The sequence below is a fragment of the Musca autumnalis genome, unplaced genomic scaffold, assembly GCF_047663935.1.
Source record: "Musca autumnalis isolate F117 unplaced genomic scaffold, ASM4766393v1 scaffold_1, whole genome shotgun sequence".
NCBI lineage: Eukaryota > Metazoa > Arthropoda > Insecta > Diptera > Muscidae > Musca > Musca autumnalis.
In genome coordinates, this window is record NW_027411644.1 from 277854119 (window position 1) to 277871004 (window position 16886).

General features: G+C 37.0%; 1 protein-coding gene across 3 annotated transcripts in view; it reads right to left on the minus strand.

Moving 5' to 3' along the window:
* Positions 1-16886, minus strand: part of LOC141389576 (uncharacterized) — a 446726-nt gene that overhangs the window by 150070 nt on the left and 279770 nt on the right. The window lies entirely within an intron of this gene.

Below are 16886 nucleotides of genomic sequence, written 5' to 3' on the forward strand. Positions count from 1 at the left end.
GTTATATTGCACGCCAATTGCCCTACTTTAGTATCAGCCCTCACAGAAATGATTAAATCATTAATCCCTGCCAGCAATAGGAAATGAGTTTCGCACTCCCTCGCCTAAGAGGTTACTCCGGAGAAACGCCAAGGAAGATTGTTGGTGAATTACACAAACAATATCTATAGCCTTATTGTGATTACGTTTTATCGCGTATGCCGACACTTCGGAGTGACTTCTGAGTGACTTCCAAGGCGATTGTTTACATTTATTTAATGATTCAACACATTTGAACAAATATAGAACATTTTCTATCTGATGATTATATGAGGCGGTGGTGAGTGGTAAGCATACTCGCTTTGCACTCTGAAGGTCCGGGAAAGCTTCCCAACTCAGGCAACAAAACATCGCATTTTTAAAATGACAAAATTAATGTAGATGGAAATTAAAAAAAAAATAAAAAAATAAATAAAAATAAAAAAATAAACAGAAAAAATTTTTTATTTTTAAATGGTTTTATTTAGCTCACCCCGTTTGTTTTATTTATTATTCTTGGGTCAAATTTAGTAATTCAAATTTCACCCTCTTCCTGTCAACCGATTAATCTGAAATTTTGTATACACTTTGGATTTTGGTGACAATACAATTATGTTTATTCATTATCATTATAAATTAAAGATGGCCGCCGCTACAAAATGGCGGATAACGTAGGTTTTATCAATCCCCTCAATATCGGTATCAAATGAAAGGGCTCAACAAGCAGAATACAATATACTATAAAAAATTGAAATCCAAGATGGCGGCCGCTACAAAATGGCGGATAACGTAGGTTTTATCAATCCCATCAATATGGGTATCAAATGAAAGTGCTCAACCAGTAGAATACAATGTACTATATAAAATTAAAATCCAAGATGGCGGCCTCTACAAAATGGCGGATAACTTAGGTTTTATCAATCCCATCAACATGGGTATCAAATGAAAGGTCTCAACAAGTAGAATACAATTTACTATGCAAAATTGAAATCTAAGATGGCCGCCGCTACCAAATGATTGATAACAATTTTTTATCAATCCCACCAATATGGGTATCAAATAAAAGGGCTGGACAAGAAGAATACAGTGGACTATACAACCTCAATATTTAAGATGTGCGCAGCCACTAAATGGCGTATAATTAAGATTTAAATTTAGAAATTGAATCTGTAATTCAGCCTGAATCCACCACCCAAGTCAAGATTTTTTATGGTGTTAGGGTGGCTAAAAATGATAAGTCGTTAGCGGTACACCACCCAAGTTAAGGTGAAAGGTTAAAACGCGCCGAGAACTGTATGGCATTAGGGTGGATAAACATGATATGTCGTTAGCGTTTTCCCCTTAAGAATCAGGCGCATCTTGTTGTACATAGCCTTGCCTATTTATTGGACCTCTGGGGGGGCGACCGTTTAAATGTCCATTACTCGTGGGAACAAAACGCAGTCGTATACTTAGGTGCGAAACTGTTTGAAGAAGGTCAAGCCTACGTGGCTCTTAGTAGATAAAGATCTTTGCATTGACTACGTATAGAGGAGTTGGACTGCAATAAACTAACGGGCAAGAAACCTTGCAATAATGAAGCACTAAATGAATTAAACAGAATGCGAAATAAAAACTAAAAACTAGAAAATAAAAATAGGTAAAAAAACTTTTTAAGTTAAACGGTTTTATGTTAAACATACATTGCAATGTTTAAGATAAATGTACTAAAAACCAAAAAATAATAAAATAGATACAGTCGTGGGAATTATAAACATATGCTTAGACTAGACTAAAATAAAAACGTCAATTGTCTACTAATTATCGACTTAATGTGCGATAGAAGAATCGTTTAATTCGTCGTTAGGCAGTTGGCCCGCAGACGGTAAGGAAATTACTTACTATTTTCTTGCTCATGGAAATTCCAATAGTTATACACTCCATGTAAATAAAAGAGATGTTTCAACTAGTTTATCGTTGGACATTCACACTGCTGGTTGGCGAGGAATCGTTTCACTGCTTGTAGTTTGTCTTTAATCGACAAAGTACTACTCGCTCACCACTATGAAACCCTAAAACTGGCTTATAATCGAGCTTGCTAGCTTGATTCCACATTCTAGCCCTACTTATCACACGTCCATCCTTGTCGGTTGAACAACTGCCTAATTATAGTGTAACATTACAAAAAAAAAACATTTTAATCAACGATTGCAGACAATTGACGTGCCCCACGGTTTTATTTTAGTCTAGTCTATGCATATGTTTATAATTCCCACGACTGTATCTATTTTATTATTTTTTGGTTTTTAGTACATTTATCTTAACATTGCAATGTATGTTTAACATAAAACCGTTTAACTTAAAAAGGTTTTTGTTCCTATTTTTATTAATTTCTAGAACTATCGCGGAAATGATCTTCTAGAAGTGTCGCTGGAGTGACTTCCAAGACGATACGCCGGCGTGGTTCATTTCTTTACAACGGAGGTCACTTAAGGGTGACTTCTGCGACTATCGCCGCGACTGGGAGGTATATGGGTGCTATATCAAAATATGGACCTATATTGCCAATTTTTACTGAGGAAGTTTTGTGAATACTGGAAATCTCAAATCTAATATTATAGGTACTATGGTCAAGAATGTAGCAAATATTCTAGCCCGTTATATTGGGCCTATACCTATATTGAACATTTTTGGTGTAGAAGTTTTGGGAATCTGTAACGTGACCGCTACATTGCTATCCGCCCACCTGATATTACATACAGTATCAATACAAAACTACCTTACAAGTGCATGCATAATCCCAACTTCATGCATAATTACAACTCCATTCATACATTATTTAAACTTCAGCGTATTTCCTGGTTGTCTCGCCCTACAAATAATTCTCATTCACTCCGTAAACCCAGATGGATAAGATGTTTAGTTTTCGTCGCTGAATTTGTCGAGTGCTGGCGTTAAACGAAGTACAAGATAAGACGTGTGGCATTGTCCGCAGTCACTTGAACCGAACCTAGCAACAGCCGTCGGCCCTGCGATTCGTTCGCTCTTTGCGATTTGTTCGCTCCTGTCGATTCGTTCGCTCCTGTCGATTCGTTCGCTCCTGTCGATTCGTTCGCTCCTTGCGATCCGTTCGCTCTATTGCCTAACTATACCCGCCTCTTCTCTTTATAGAGTAGCAACCCGAAGACTACCGAGCCGAACTCAACACCCGAAGACTACCGAGTCGAACTCAACACCCGAAGACTAACGAACCGAACTCAACATCCGAAGACTACCGAGTCGAACTCAACACCCGAAGACTAACGAACCGAACTCAACACCCGAAGACTACCGAGCCGAACTCAACACCCGAAGACTACCGAGCCGAACTCAACACCCGAAGACTAACGAACCGAACTCAACACCCGAAGACTACCGAGCCGAACTCAACACCCGAAGACTACCGAGCCGAACTCAACACACGAAGATTACCGAGCCGAACTCAACACACGAAGACTACCGATCCGACAGCAATCCGAATAACGCCGAGCCGTGCGATACGCCAACAACGGGAACTACCGACCCATTGCCAATCCGAGTATTGCCGAGCGAGGGCTGACGATCAGAAGATTGCCGATTTCACTATTTCCGAGCCGAGTGTTATCGACCGACTGTCAACTACCAAGCCCATCTTCTATCCGCCGATTACCACCTACTTCATACCGACCAACTCGAAGCGATTCCACCCGAGGCTGTTCCCCAACCTTACCAACATATCAACTTATCTCCATATTATCTGAAACTTATGTTTACGAAATTATATAAATAAAACACTGAAGCACAGTTCAATCGTGTCTCATCTTACTTAAGGTTTGTGGGTCCTTGAGTCGACCCTGGCAGCGGCTGAGCTAACCTCAGCCTTCGGTAAAACCACTCGTTATAAATCTCAAATGTAAAATTACCTTTATTTCGGTAAAAAAAATTTAGGTAAAATCATCAAAATACATAAAACCAGAAGGTACCGTTACATGGGTGCTATACCAATACGTAGACTATGTTTATAGTTTTTGGAGGGGAGGTGTGTTGACCACTTAGAGCCTCAAATTTTAAAATGCAGATAGAAGTTTAATGATTACACGAAACCTCACACTACGGTTAGTTCAGTCATAAAATGTAGCAAAAATTCGAAAATACCGAACTTTTCCTGACATTAAAAAAATACATTCTGGTGCAAAAATATAGCGCTCGAGCTCAATTAGTTTGGACGAAGGACTGATAACAACAGACAGACATGGCCAGATCGTCTCAGAATTTTATCCTGATCAAGAATATATATTTCGTAGATAATTATATCAATGCGTTACATAATATGGAGGAGAAATAATATGGTGGAGGGTATAAAACAATTAAAAAGTATAAGTCGGTTTTGCCGACTGATGTATGCCATCAGCCTGGGTGAATTGAAACTTTTTTTAAAAAAAAATTATGGATTTGGATTAAAGCTCAAAAATGTTGCGGAGGAGGTACCTGAAAGAATGTATCGGTATAGTTCATTTTTAAAGTGGATCTTATTTTGGGAGTCATTATATCCTACACCACCTGGTGGTAAGGGGTATTATGTCTTTGTGCATTAGTTTGTAACATGCAAAAGGAAACGAGATAGACCCATAGTTCATTTTAGGGATATACATAGAATCACTTTCTGAGTCGATTTACCCATGTCCGTCTGTCTGTCCGTCTGACCGTCCGTCCGTCTGTCCATGTATTATTGTAAACATAGTACAGGTCGCATTTATTGTCCGATTCGAATGAAAATTGGGGAAAATAGTTTTTTTGGCCAAAGGACGAATCGGTTAAATCGGTTCAGATTTGGATATAGCCCCCATATATATCTTCGCCCGATTTAAGGCATTTGGTGCACGAAACACGCTATATATGTCCGATTTCAATGAAATTTGCTATGTGCGACGGAATTTAGTCTAGAAATAAGTGTGCCGAATTATATAGAAATCGGTTCAGATTTGGATATAGCTCTCATATATATTTTAGGCAGATTTGAGGTATTTGATGCACGAAATACGCTATATTTGTCTGATTTCAATGAAATTTGGAATGTGTGACGGTCGGTTCAGATTTGGATATAGCTCCCATATATATTTTCGACCGATTTGAGGTATTTGATGCACGAAACACGCTATATATGTCCAATTTTGATCAAATTTGGACTATGTGACTGAATTTGGTCTACAAATAAATGTGAAAAATTATATCAAAATCTGTTCTGATTTGGATTTAGCTCCCATATACATATATTTTACATATTCACAGTGGTGTAGGGTATTATATAGTCGGCCCCGCCCGACTTTGATCCTTTCCTTACTGGTTTTTTAGATAAATAGCGAGCCCTCCAGTAATTTCAGTTGGTCACCGTATGACTTAGTTGTTTTGGAGTACTATGTCAGGAAGAATGTACTTGCCCACGAACAAAATAATATTTCTGTAAACAGGATCACAAAAATTAGCATCGGTATAATTCTGTTGAAATGTCGAACTTTTGTGGGGGAGGTACTCTAAAGAAAATACCGATATGGGCCATTTTCGATGTTAAACTAAACTATGACAAAACATTATGAGACCTAAAGTTTGGACCAAGTAGGTTGATCCGTTCAAGATAATCGTGCAAATATGGACTTGCCTCTAAAAAAACTTGTATTGTTGTAATAGGGGCAGCGAATACAACTTGTTACAACAAAAAACAAAGTGATTCGACAGAATGCCCTAAACTGCACTTTTTTATATTCGAACCGGATCTATGTCAACAGAAATATTACGATGTGTAAAGTATGGACCCTTTCGGTTACTGCTTTCGATAATTATCGTGCTCACCATTTTAGCGAAAAGTTTTGTCCTGTTGTGGGGAAGGTACCTGAAGGAGTGAGCCGATCTTCGACTACTGATTTTCCATATTTTCAAATTATATGTATGTTAAAATGTAGGTCGCATATCATTTAGATAAATTTTATTCGGGTTACATTATTTGTCCCCTGTGGGAAATAGATTTTATTTATTTCAAAATTCTATTTCTTTTATTAAATTCTAAAATTATTTACTAGTCGAACTTTTGTGGACTCGCCTACATGTTTCAACACAACACAATAAAAAAGAACAATAATAAAAGTGTAAAAGAAAAGTAAATATAACATTAAATGCAAAATGTTGTTTTTTTGCCTTTTTTCATTCAAGGCGTATTTGATTTCAATTCATTCACATTCATTGGCTAGGTTAGCACAGTGTTTGAATTATAAACCAATTTTTATTGTTATACAAATACCTGGACTTATGAAACATTTTTGATATCAGATATCGATAGGTTGACACCGTGGTACAATGGCATGCAGAAGGTCGTGGGTTCGATTCCCCGGCCAGGCAACATCAAATTTTCAACAGTGGCAAAATACCCCTCAGTAATGTTGGTGACATTTCCTGAGTATTTCAGCCACGTAAAACTTCTCTACAAATGGTGTCTTAGGACAAGCCGTTCGGACAAGCCGTTAGGTCCCATATCATTGAGCTAATATGAATCGGGGTGCACTCATTGATATGAGAGAAGTTTCCCTTGTCCCGCCTGGGATGTTTGTGGAACAATTATATTATATATCGATAGGAACCTATTAGAGGATTGTCGTGTTTCGTGGAACTAGAAAACACGACACAACAAAGCTAAATTGTTTAGTTCTTACTTGACCTGCCTGCAAACAAAAGGCGCTTCCTATCTCCATTTTTGTGGATGCTAGAGTGATTACCACAGACGGACGGACGGACGGACATGCACAGAACGACTCAGAATTTTACCCTGATCAAGAATACATATACTTTATAGGGTCGCAAATGAGTATTTCAATGCGTTACAAACGGAAAAACAAACTTAATATACCCTCTACGAGTATACTATGGTGGAGGGTATAAAAATATATGAGGCTACAGAAAATCCTGTTTGTCCGTCTGCCTGGCTGGCTGGAGTGCACGATAACTCTCGAACGGTTCAACATTTGGCGTTCGTAATAATTTGTCCAAACACAAATTAAGTTTGAAGATCCATCAAGTGAAATGCACATGCAAAATTTCTAGCAGACATATATGAGGTTCCAATATGGACTCTATTGGTCCACATACAATATTTAGGAAAAGTTCAGTTTAAGACCTGTTCTCGAATCGCTTTAATTTTTTTATTTTATCTTATTTTCACTGCACCCATTACGACGGTACAAGTTTTTTCAGGGGCAACTCCATACTTCCTGAGAAAATGGCCCGAAAATTGTTAAATTCTCCTATGGTACCAAATGTAGCACACTATAACTCTCAAACGGATTAACCGATTAGGTCCAACATTTGGCCTTCGTAATATTTTGTTCAAACTTAGTTAAAGTTCGAAGATGGCCCATATTGGTCCACTCTTTCAGGTTCCTCCTCCAATAAAATTCGAAAATGTTCGGAAAAATGGTTCGCACGATAACTATTGAAGGGAGTTACCGATTTGGCCCATACTTAGCACATCGTATCGTTTTGTTTCGAATATGGACAATATCGGTCCACTCCTTCAGATACCTCCCACACAAAATTTCGAAAAAAAGTGCAGCTTAAGACCTGCTCTGTAATCGCGTTAATTTTTGGTGTAACAACTTGTATTCATTACGACTGTACATTTTTTTCAGGGGCAAGTCCATACTTCCTGATGGCTACGGCATCATGCGTAGTGGCTGGAGCGCACGATAACTCTCCCTATATGTTGTTTGCACCCAAACAAATATTTGTTTGCTGCAAAATATGTTTTGAACATATGTAAGAGAGGCATTTTTTCCTCCGTGCATCGATCCCATGTGTGCAAAAAAAGGTTATTCGGGATCAAAGGTCAAAATTTAAAGGTTTTTCAGGTTTTCGGATTTTTTTTTTAAACGGTAGACGTAATCAGGAAGTGACTAGAGTAAATGTTGAAGACGGAAAAATTCCCTACAAGATTAGTCCGTATAATTTTTCCCAAGAACGAGTTGTGCCTGAGATACAGCGGTTCTAAAAGACACATATAAATATATGCACATATAAAGGGCGTAAGCACATTAGAGTGACCCAAAAAATGTTGTTTTTTGACTTCCTACCAAATTTGTTTCCATTCGATCGAAAAACCTTATATATGAAATTTTATAGCGATCGGTTAAGGTTAACCCGCGCCAACCTAGCGATCTTTGTTTCCATAGTAATTTGTATGGGGCCAGAAGTAAATTTTCACGAAAATTCTCTAAAAGCCACAATTATGGTCCGGGAAGGCGGGTCCGGTTCTTCAACCCGAAAGGCCTAATTTAAAAACCGGGTTAAACCCGGTTCTACTGAACCGATTACTATAAAGTGTATTGGTATCGTTTGAAAGCTTATGAAAATACCTATCACATGGTATGGTTATTTAAACCGGTTCGCCTCACAATTTATTTACGCGGCTTATTTCTTCATATGTGTTATTTGACCCTTCGATCGCGATATTTCAAGATCGGTTACTCCGATCTAAAAGTCTTTATGACTTTACAACTCTCACTTTAGACGGTTTTTGATAAGTCTTAATGTTTTTTAGAAAAATCAAGAAACCTAAATACGACCCCTAAACATGACCTTTGATCCCGAGTAACTTCTTTTGCACACATGGGATCGATGAGGACATTTAGGACATTACTTCCAATGTCAAACCCTAGCTTTGCACCAAAATTCAGCTTTAAGAGAATTTATTTCTATCTTTTTCTATTTTAACTGTGCTATATTCCTAGGATGTTTGGTATTGAAAATAAGCTATATCGGTCCACGTTGTAATATACCCCCTTAGAAAGGTATCGCCTGAATTTTGGTATTTTTAAGGTTGTGGCCTCAATATCCCACCTAAATGTTTGAAATTTGGTTTTTAGACTTTGTTAGTAGTATACAATTTTCCACCAGAAACTTGTCGGTATACGTCCAAGTTTTCATATAGCCACCATAGAACACTACCTCCCGATGTTCGGTATTTTGAATGTCGTGGCCTCAATACCCCACCGATATGGCTGAAATTTGTCATTTGGTCTTTGTTGGTGGTATAAAACCTACCACCTGAAATTTGTCGGCATTTTGAAGGTTGTGGCATCAATATCCAAACGAAATCTCTTAAATTTGGCATTTATTCTTGTGTGGGAGTACACAACTTTGCACATGAAATTTGTCGGTACAGGTCTACGTCTATTTATAGACCCCATAGAACTGTACCTCCCGATTTTCGGTATTTTGAATGTTGTAGCCTCAATACCCCACCGAAATGGCTGAAATTTGTCATTTGGTCTTCGTTGGGGGTATACATCTTTCCACCTGAAATTAGTCGGTACAGGTCCACGACTTTATATAGACCCCACAGGACTTTAATCAATATCGACGTTTTGATTGAGCAGTACTCTTTATTATAACCTGCCGGGTATTATAAGTTTGTTTTGACAAAAATTCATGTGACACCGCGAAATATCGGTCCTAGACCCCCAATGTGGTATACCAATCTTCATATCTCGACGAGATAAAGCGATTTTGAGATGTGTGTCCGTCCGTCCCTCCGTCTGTCTGTTCATTATAAATTGTAATCAGACTCCAGGCCGCAACCGATCGTCACGAAATTTTGCATAGAGGTCAGGTTCAGACCAGAATATTGTTATTGGTGATGATCGTGAAATATTAAGCAGGTGAAATGGACCAAAAATATAATTTTTATCCGATTTTTAGGTACTCTGCAGGTCGTAATAATAGTCCGATAAAGTAAGAGTATATTACAAAGAAGAAGCTTGCAATTTGTGATGGTGATCAAATAATATTTAGAGCGTTAAATGGACCAAAACTTTTGTGTGAAAATTTTGAAAATTTTCATTATACTGCATACATTTTTATTTCCGGTAAGTAAGATATACTTGACCTTTCTCTTGATGTCAATTGTGTTGGTCTACACGATCAGATAACGGAGTTACAACTTAATACATCCAGTTATTTATTTGCAGTGTAATCTAAACACGCTAAAGGTTACAATTATAACACAATAGGCACGAAATTTCGCACGAGTTAAGAGTTTAGGTCGAAGAAACTGACTACAATTTTGGATGATGATCTGATATTATTTAGCGGGTGTAATAGGCCATTACTTTCGTACGAAAAATATAAAAATTTTATTGTTGCTTCATATTTTAATTCCTGGAGGGCATATAACGGCAATGTAGCCTACATATGGACATATTACTACTGACCTTTCCCCTGATGCAAAATGGCAATAATGTGTCTGCTTGATAACGGGCCTACTGCATAATATATACACCAAGACCTCGCTTTGCGTTGTTTTCGAAGTTGCGTCGCTCCATTTTCGATGTTGCATTGTTTTAAGTTTAAGTGTTTGATATTTTATACCCTACACCATATTATGGAGGGTACACTAAGTTTGTTTTTTCGTTTGAAACGCAATGAAATAATCATATGCGCCCCCAAATGTATATACATATATGCGTGAAATTCTAAGTTGATTTAGCTATGTCCGTCCGCTTGTTGTAATCGCGTTATTTTCCGAATGATCAAGTTCGAAGATGGGCTACATCGGTCCAACTTGTCAGTATAGCCCTCATATAACGGTATCAAGTAATTTCTCCACCTAATATTGTGGGCATAAGAAAAAATAGTGTTCTTTTACCCTGGAACCTATCTCCGAACTTTACATGGTTTTTCATAGAAAATCTTAATTCGCTTTTCGTCATTTCACTTTGAGTCATGTTTTTGGAGCGTATCAACGCCGCAAAGCGAGGTCTTGGTGTAATTGGTTTTGTGTAGAGAACCACATATTCCTATCATCCCAGCAAACCAAATGTCGGATGTCCGACATGTCTGAACAATTTCGGAAGCAACGTCGTTCAGATTTCGTTCCTATTTCTTAACGATTTTTCGCAGCGGAAATAGTTCAGATTTTGTACCGATTTGTCGGAAAGAAATTTCCTTTCCGAATTTCCCAAGGATTTTCTTCAGATTTCGGTACGAAATCGGATCGAAATCGAAATCGGATCAGACATCGGACTATCGTCCGAATTTTGTTCCGATTTCGTTAAGATGTCGGTACGATTGGTTTGCTGGGATTATACAAATTGTCTCTATCATTGTCCAATTGGATTTTCTATATATACATATTGCAGCATGGGGTAGCTTCGCCACCTTTTTTTTTCAAAATGTACTCGGTGTCTTATATCGGGCTTATATATTTATTTGTATTAGGTGTATTCCAAAAAGAAACCTGATATTCAAAGAAAATTATACGTAGCAGAAGGGGCTAAACAAAGTCAATTTTCCAATTTAGGAATATTTATTAAAAATGTATAAAATATAATTGTTTTACAAACATCCCAGTAGGGACAAGAGAGCCTTCTCTAATATCAATGAGTGAACCCCGATTCATGGGACCTACTGTTTATCACCGAGTACGAACGGCGTGTCCTAAGACACCACCTTTAGAGAAGTATTACATTGCTGAAATACTCTGGAAAGGTCGCCAACATTACTGTGGGTATTTTGCCACCCTTGAAAAGTTTATGTGGCCTGACCTGGATTTTCTTAAATTTTAACGGTGGCAAAATACCCCTCAGTAATGTTCCCAACATTTAATGAGTATATTAGCCATGTAAAACTTCTCTACAGGTAGTGTCTTAGGACACGCCGTTCGGACTCGGCGATGAACAGTAGGTCTCATATCATTGAGCTTATATGAATCGGGGTGCACCACCTGCGCCAGAATCTTGATAATTCGTAATCCAAGGGACCGGCCATTTTATACGAACTATCGAGATTTTTGATTTAGCGGGTTAAAATGTGAAAGAAATGGATTCAAGGGACCGGCAGCTTGTTACGAATTATCGAAGATTACGAATTATAGCGATACTACTGTATTATATTGTTATTTAAGATTGATGTGATAAGGTTGCAGAATCCACAAAGTTATTTCGTACAATAACTTTATTTGTTTCAAAAGAGAATTTTTATTTGCTAAACGCTAATTCCCAGGGGTTGTGGTGAAGGGTATCATGGTCGACCCGTACGACTATAGCCTTATCTTACTTGTTTTAGCCACATTATTCAACCAGAATAAATGGAATTTCATATTTAGTCTTTGCTAGGGGTACAAATCTTGCTTAAAAAATAACAACAAAAATATACAGTATGGAGTCTACGTTTTGGTATAGCCCACATACATAAGCCCGCACCCGACTTTAGATAAAAAACTATTCATGTATATCCAGGCTTTGGTCTAGCCCTTAGGAACCAGTTTTAGACAATTTTGTGTATTTCGAGTAGGGTGGGGCGATTTGTGTGGAAGGAAAAAAACCTTAATGAGCCCTTCGCGTTTCTGATTCCTGGGATTGAACTGAGCAAAAAAGTCCACTGGACCATATATCTACCGTGAAAATCGAGCCTCCCGATTTTCACTTTAAGTTTTTTATTGACGTTTTTTGGATATTTTGTCATATAACAGTCAAACCAATGAGATTTTCGATCCAACACAAATAAAAAATTGTAGCCAAGACAGTAATTAAGAGCTCTCTAATACATCGCGAAAGCATTGGAACGCTCCTTCAGGCAGTTTTGACCTTGAGAAGGTGCAAACTTTTCGAAAAATGTCGATAAATGACACTGTGCTACAAAAGTTGAACAGAAAAATATTCAAGTGTTCTGATGCAAAATTATATCGTGTCGGGATCCATGGACAACGACAATGCCTTTAGTTCGTTGGGGTCACTTCGTTTTATTTTTTTATAACGGTAAGAGTAGTGAAAATCTGGGTTTCTTACATTTTCAAATTTAAACGGACATATCTTCTTTTTTTCACAACGGATTTCTAGTGATCCTTCTTCCTTTTAAAGGGGTGAATAATATCTTTAGAAAAAGTTATTATTTGTTTAAATCGGTTAACAAATGGCTAAGTTATAGTGGTTTAAGTCTGAAAACCCCCTAAAGGGAACATTTTTTTTATTTGCTGACAGATTAGACTTTATACATATACCAAAACTTGTTTTTCATCCATACATATTTTTCTTTTTCTTTTTTTTTTTTGAAAAAAAGTGATTTTACTGTTCGATAAATCGAACACCAAGTACGAAATGGGTTAAGACCTCTCTGGATAATTAGTAAATATACCTGTGTAAGCTTAAGACCTCAGTAGCCATGGCTTAACTTCCTCTATGCTAATAATTTAGTTATAAGTAAAAATATGAAATAAATAAATTAATAAATAAAAATACCTCTCTGGAAACGGTTTGCTTTTTTGCAACAATTGTTCTCGACAATACCATACAAGTTTTTTTCAGGGACATGCCCATACTTCCAGAGAGAATGGCCCGAAAGCTGTAAGGAACTCAGTTACCTCCTCCGTACCATTTGTGATCAATGATAAAATCCATATTTTGTTGGTAAGTTCATACGTCCGAAAATGGCTACACAATTCTGAAAATCTCCTAATACATAGCTTTGGCTTAAAGGATTTTGGTTGCGCAGCCGCTATTCGATCTGTCCATAGATTTTTTTTTTTTTTTTGATTTCGTTTGTCGTTATGAAGTCCTTTGCCGAAGAAGGAAAAAGGAACAATTCTAGAAATGTGCATCCATTGAAAGTACTTCCCAAAATACAATTCAAAGAGTAATCGACAGAAAAATCCCTGAAGATGATTTTCAATGTAATTTCGAAATATTTGAAATAATATGCAAAAAATAAAATATGAACATTCACCTCAATCTCAATAATCTTGATTTTATTAACATTCGAAAGATTGAACAAAACATAAAAATACGACAGAAAAATTATTTTTTGTACAATAGACATTTACTAATTTGTAGGAAGTGACGAGTTTCAAATAATCTTAATGGACTACACTGCTGTGGAATAGAAATTATATCATAAAAAATGGTTGATATATTTTTTGTTGCAAATGAATTCAGTAAGACTTACAGTCAGCCTAAAATTACGATTAAACGTTTAAACAACACCTTAAAACTTAACAACAACTATGCAGAAAATTGCTCAAAAAGCCTAAAGTGTTCATTATTTTTTACTTTCTAATATGTTGGACAATAAGTATACCAATGTAGTTAAATAATTCTCTGTATTACTTCCTCCAAATACTTTACATATTTCTTGAATACTAGACACTTAAAGAGTTCGGTTTTTCACTAAAAAGCATCATTTCAAAAACTGAGAAGCCAATTGATAATTCCCTTCGCCGGGATGAAATCATGATATTGGCAGCGATCAGTAAAATTTTGCAACACTGTCAGTTCGTTTTGAAAAACTTTACTCTCTGTAATAGAGGGTAATAAATGAAGTTGAGCCAATGCGGGAATACTCCACTCAAGCAATCGAAAATGAGATTGAATCTTCAACAATAAACAAAACAAACAAAAAAACAGCCGAGGCACGGGCGAATGGAGCTTTGTTAAAAACAAAATTCCAATAACAAGGAGCGTTCCAATGCTTTCGCGATGTATTAGAGAGCTCTTAATTACTGTCTTGGCTACAATTTTTTATTTGTGTTGGATCGAAAATCTCATTGGTTTGGCTGTTATATGACAAAATATCCAAAAAACGTCAATAAAAAACTTAAAGTCAAAAATCGGGAGGCTCGATTTTCACGGTAGATATATGGTCCAGTGGACTTTTTTTGCTCAGTTCAATCCCAGGAATCAGAAACGCGAAGGGCTCATTAAGGTTTTCAAATCGCCCCACCCTATTTTCGAGGCTTTTTTTACCATTTTTTAAATGTTACTGTATTGTGTGTTGTCAGTATTATCTGACAAGCTCAATTCGGAAATTTTATAAATATTGGTCCATGTTTTAGAAAGAACAACGATGACGTTCCAGGGGGCTCTTTTTCTACATTTACTATCTGAAGTGGATGTAATTTGGTATTAGGAATCTCAATGTGTAGAAACCCTCAATGCAGAAATTTATCAATATAAATTGATTATCATAAGTTAAGGTATTCTGCTCTTCCAAGTAATAAACCTTGACGTAGAGGAAGAGCTTATTACATTCATAAACGAAAGGAAACTAATTGTTCTTATTTACTTAAGTACAGTTCGTGTTGGATATTATAAAAATATTGACCCGGTCGAACTTAACACCGTTCTTACTTGTTTTGATTTATTATACCCTCAGCCTTTAGGCTAGAAGGATACACTTTGATACGAAAAATGTCTGCCTATCTGGCTTGTGCGCACGATAACTCTCGAACAGTTCAAACGATTCGAACCAAATTTTGGGTATCGTAATATTTTGTCCAATATGTCGGTCCACTCCTTCTGGTACCTCCCCCACAGAAGTTCAAAATTTTTCTGTAAAATGGTCTGAACGATAACTCTCGAAGGGAGCAATCGATTTGGTCAAAACTTTGCACATCGTATTATTCCTCCCAGATATAGATCTGGTTCGAATATGAACTATATCTGTCCACTCCTTCGGGTACCTCCCACACAAAATTAGGATAAAGTGAAGTTTAACGGCTCCTCTCGGATGGTTTTGAATTTTTTTTCAGTAAGTTTTCCTTGCAGTTCTTTTTATGACGGTACAATTTTTTTCTTGCGGAAGTCTATACTTCCTGAGATATTGACCTAAAAGCTCCAAGAAACCCTGACGGTACCAACCAAAATGGCAAATCCGCAAGATAATCCTCGCAGGGAATTTCTGATTGGTGCAGGCTTTGCACATCGTATTATTTCATCCAGTCATGTATCAGGTTGGAATATGGATTGTATCGGTCCACTCCTTCGAATACCTCCCACACAAAATTCGGATAAAGTGAAGTTTAAGAGCTCCTCACAGATCGTTTTGAAATTTTTTTTCAGTAAGTTTTTTTGCGGCTCGCTTTAAGACGGTACAATTTTTTGCCGGAGTAAGTCAATAATTCCTGAGATATTGGCCTAAAAGCTCCAAGAAACCCTGACGGCACCAACCAAAATGGCAAATCCGCAAGATAATCCTCGCAGGGAGTTTTTGATTGATGCAGGCTTTTCGCATCGTATTATTTCATCCAGTCCTGTATGGGATAGAAATATTGACTATATCGGTCCACTCCTTCGGGTACCTCCCACACAAAATTCGGATAAAGTGAAGTTTAGGAGCTCCTCTCGCATCGTTTTGACTCTTTTTCAGTATATTGTTGGAGCGGCCTCATTTACAATGGTACATTTTGTTCCGGAGTAAGTCAATACTTCCTAAGATAATGGCCCGAAATCTTTAAAACTCTGTGGGATATTGTGCAAGATAACTCTAAACTTTTTCAAAAATTTCTTTCAAACTTATTTTAACATAACTTAATATTTTGAGTCCTTTATGAAGAAGTTTGGTTGCCAAAAATATTTGGTATATGTCAATGATTTGGTATAAGCCACGTTACGGTACCTACAGATTTTTAAAGCAAACTCGTGATATAAAATCAATATATTTTATATACGGCATAATTATTGTGTTTGGTTTGGTTTTGTTGTTTTTTTCTTGATCAGTGGCTGACTGTATTTGTTATTGACAACATTGCGTTACACCAACCACTGTGCCCGTTATCGATTCGATTTACTAGGTGTTTGTGTGGCTACAGTTGGATGTAAACAATGGTGTTATGGTGTAGTGTGAATATAATGGATGATTTGTAATTACCGTTAAAAACATTCTGCTTAAATGCAATATTTATATAAAAATAATTAAAATTCAGTCAATCAATTATTATCAATAATTATGCAATGCACAATGAATAAAACACACTGCGGCCAGCAACAACACATCTGGGGTAGTAATTTGCTGCAGATCATCAGCAGCCGTAACTCTAGCATACTATCAACGATGATGCC